At 31.6% G+C, this 4,381-nt stretch overlaps 1 pseudogene; it reads right to left on the bottom strand.

Moving 5' to 3' along the window:
* Positions 1-593: 593 nt before the first annotated feature.
* LOC119821508 lies at positions 594-901 on the bottom strand (annotated as a pseudogene).
* Between the last annotated feature and the right edge of the window lie 3,480 nt (positions 902-4,381).

Below are 4,381 nucleotides of genomic sequence, written 5' to 3'. Positions count from 1 at the left end.
TACAACCAATTTTACCTATTTTCTATATCTTTAAACTTAACGGTTTTTAAAATTGAGGGACATAAGTCCTTTTGAATTATAAACATAAGATTATATTCATATTTCAATTACTTCTTTTCAGCTACGTAACAATAGAATTTGTTTTTTCTTTGCTTTCTGAAGTATATGTCATGTCTATTATGTATGACTAATAAGGCTTCCTCTTGAAACCATGCACTTCAGACTTAAGATGAATTTGATCTGGGTATGATAGCATACCTTATCAATGCCAGCTCTCCACAGGGAGATGTAGGCATATCTTTTGGAGTTGGAAAACTGCATGATCTATATAATGAGTTCCAGTCAAGTTAAGATTACATAGTGAAATACTCTTAACTCCCCAACAACAACAAAACAATACCAACAACAAAGATTTGCAATGTATTATTTAAAAAAATCAGGTGACTGTTCTAATCTATTTAACTGAATGGTCAAGGAGTTGTGCACCACCCCAAACAAAAATAAAATATAATAAAACAATTGGAGCGTTACTAAACTATGCAGGCATTTTTTTTGAAAGCTCATGATTTTGTTGTCTTCATAACAAGATCAGCTTAGAACTGGATCATTTAGCCCTTTCTCTTCTTATCACCTCCCAGTTCAAAATGCTTGCATCTCTTAATAGCCAGCATCCTCTTCGATCTGCAGTTGGGCTCTACACATTCCAGTCTCAGGACAATCTTCTTTGTAGTTTCAGCCCTTTTGCAGAAAATAGGCTTAGTCTACTCTGTTTCCTGTCATAACGCCGCTTTCCCTGGGCATACAAAGAATCTTTGCCCTTCTTGTACTGGGTCACTTTGTGGGGTTGGTGCTTGCCACATTTCTTGCAGAATGTCCGGCGGGTTTTAGGAACATTCACCATATTGGCAGATGCGATACCGGCACAGAAAAAAAGAGGGAAAGCTCCTATGCAGGCATTTTTAAAGCAGGCTTCCTACTGTTAAATATTTGCCAGTGGAAGTAGCTATAGAAACCAAAATTGATAGACTGGTAAAGTACTTAGTTCTACATTACCAATGGATTATTTCCAATGTAACATGTGCCTAGACAAAGATAAAAACAATAAATAAAAATGTGGAAGTCAGGAAAAATAAAAACATCCAGTGCATTTGGAATTGATATGGGAATTGCACTTGGTATATCATAGTAGAGTCAGGCTAAGCAGAATGATAGTTACATCTCACATTCACTGAACAGATTAATCAAACTTTAAAAACCTAGTAGAAATCAAAGTACACAAGGAAAGAGCACACGGGAAATAATTGCACAAAATGTGTCTGGAAATTATCTAAAATACTAAGAAAGTGCTGAAAGAAAATAGAGGTGGATCAAAGATAGAAAAAATAAGCAGGAAACAATGAATATGAAATATAAAATAATCAGGTGTTGTTTTTAAGAAATAGTGTAATAACATGCTTTTTATCAATAGAAGATAGAAGCTCTAGAGTCTGAAGTGGGTGTCTAAGACTTCTCAGAGTCTTAGAAAAGATGTTATTTCCTCCTGATTAAATTACTTAACACATAAAATCAAAGTAATAATAAAATATACATCAATTTGCTTTTGTGATGATTAAATGTGTCTTTTGATGATTAAGTCCTTAGAATAGTGTTGCCTTTTTATTGCCAGTAATTATTCTTACACATAAAGTTAGTTAATGAATTAAGCACAAGTATTAAAAAGGAGTATTGCTTTTAGTATCAAATACTATTTAAAAGATATCTTAAAGATTATATCATTTACAAAATGAGATAATGAGCAAAAAGGAAAAAAATGTTTCATAAACTGAAAATAAACTTAATAAAACATGAAGACAATTTCATCAAATCCCAGAAAGGGAGGAAATGGAGGCCTGGAGAATTCCTAACCTAGAATTAGGAAAGGTAATGTTGAAATTGCCTTAGATCAAGAGAATCTGGAAAAAGTTTTAGTATTTATCTTCAGAATACTTCATTATTTTCTTAGGACTTTTTTTTTTTTCAAATGGCCTAAACTATTCCTTTTTTTCCATATCTAGAGTCATCCAAAATACTGATACATCAACCTCATGATTTGTCCATGTTCCTCACACTGACTTTGGTCTCAGGTCACTTCAGAACAACTAAAAATGAAGCAAAATGACTCCATCATACAAGGTGGGGAATGTAAAAAAGTTAAACGCTTAACTAGGTTACTTATACAAGTTAAAAAGTACACCTCATCAGATAAACATTCTGAAACTTCTTACATTTCTTAAAATAGAAACAGGTCAATGAGGGGCTTGATGTATAAAATTCATGATGAGTATGTCCTATAAAAGACTTTTTAATTTTATCAAGAAAATGCTAACTAACTGCCATTTGTGACAATCACAAAACATGTTCTAAGTAGAGAAAGGGACATTAATTCAAGTTTCTATTTTTATTGCAATATTATTATATATCCCAAAAGAAATAAAAATTTACATATAATATCCTGAGCCTTAAAGGCATTTAAGAAATGCATGCTGATGCTCTTAATAATTTTGAATACATGTAAATAGAGACTTCACTGGGGAAAATATATAGTTTCAGATGAGTTCAGAATCAGTATGCATAATCCAAACCTTATATTTATTGCATTCTTCTGGAGATATGACAATTAAAATCTCTAAACTTATCATCATTTCTAAACATCATGTTTTTCTGCTTATATTTCTTTTTCTCACTCAGAACATAATTACATAATTTTCTGTTCACTTTTGCCCCTCAAACTCTTCTCATTCTCATTGCATTTCAAACGTATGTGCTCTTATTCTTTAATAATTATATAATATATATTAAGCATATAAGAAAAAATATTCAAATGCAACTTGCAAGTTTTATTGTTGTATATATGTGTATATGTGTGTACATATAACATATTAAAATATATAATGCTTTGAGTCTCAAAGACTTGTAAGAAATACATGCTATTGCTGCTAATAATTTTGAATATATTTATGTGACCTGAAATTATTTCACTAGAGAAAATCTATAATGTCATATTGTTCAGAAGTCATTTCCCATAATTCAAATCTTATCTTTGTTGTAATCTTTCTGAAGATATTAGAAATAAAATTTCTATGTATATCATATATATTTATATATGCGTATATATATACATATAACATACACATGTGAATCTATAGACACACATAGATACACATGTGGGAAAGTTTAATTTCCCTCTCTCAGTAGTTGTTAAATACCTGTAGCCCTCCGTCAAGGGGTCCCAACCAATTGCATTTTCCTCAGTCCACTTTAACATGTCAACTGGTATTAGTTTTTAAGTTTGTTTAAGCAGCCATATTGTTAATATTTCATAATGTAGCTTCCCTGCCATATCAGGAAGTCACAGTCTTGTATTAGTTTTTCCAGGACTCTGGTTTTTGTAATTTTCATGACACCTCTTCTACTATGCTCACTAAACCCTAAATGGAAGAGTTCTGTTGTACGTGTAACAGTTTGGACTGTGGTTAGTGTGTTGTTTAAGTAAAACAAATATAAAAATATAAAAATCCATGATGCTTCCTAAAAATAAAATAAAGGGCTACATTCAAGGTATTTTAAAAAAAAAGAAAAGAATTCTATTTGCTTAAACCAGAAGCAATAATTTCAGGTTTTCCTCTGGTAGTTATGACAGCACTGTGATGGGTGCTTTGCTAGGTTTACAGAATGAGGCAAAACTTCCTTCCTGTTGAATGGTCCTTTATTCCAGTTAGGCAGCGATTAGGTGTCCTCATGATATGAGCAAGATTACAGAACCTTTAGGCCTATCTTGCCACACTGATCACTAATATGATCCATTGTGTCACAACTGTATCAAACTCCTGAATACTTTTCTCTCCTTTGGAATCTTACATAGTACCTTTCTGTAGTATAAAATCTGGTGTTGTGGTCTGAGTCAGATCTTACTTAATTCCTCTGAGTTTTACCTGTATCCAAAGTTCATGTTGTCTTCAGCAGTCAAGGAAGTACAGGAGACTCCCAAAACAATATACAATATTTCTGTGGCCTTTGGTTTATTATTAAACAAGGCCAATTTTAATAATAAAACATTACACGTGAACTCTAACATTTTATTGATTATTAAAGCATAATACACAAAACACTTATTTTCAAATATAGGTGATTATGAAAAGGAAATTCAGTAATTAGAAATTTCTTTTTATAACAACATCAAGAATGCTATATTTGTGCTAGTTTTATTTTATTTTATCTCTCTCTATTTATCTATATATCTATATATTTATATATATAGATATATTATTGATTTTATTGAGCTATACATTTTTATATGCCCCCTTCTCTACCTAACCCTTCCCTTCAACCCTCTCCCATGGTC

The sequence above is a fragment of the Arvicola amphibius genome, chromosome 8 (assembly GCF_903992535.2).
Source record: "Arvicola amphibius chromosome 8, mArvAmp1.2, whole genome shotgun sequence".
In the NCBI taxonomy this organism is placed as follows: Eukaryota; Metazoa; Chordata; class Mammalia; order Rodentia; family Cricetidae; genus Arvicola; species Arvicola amphibius.
This window is presented reverse-complemented; position numbering and strand designations above follow the sequence as displayed.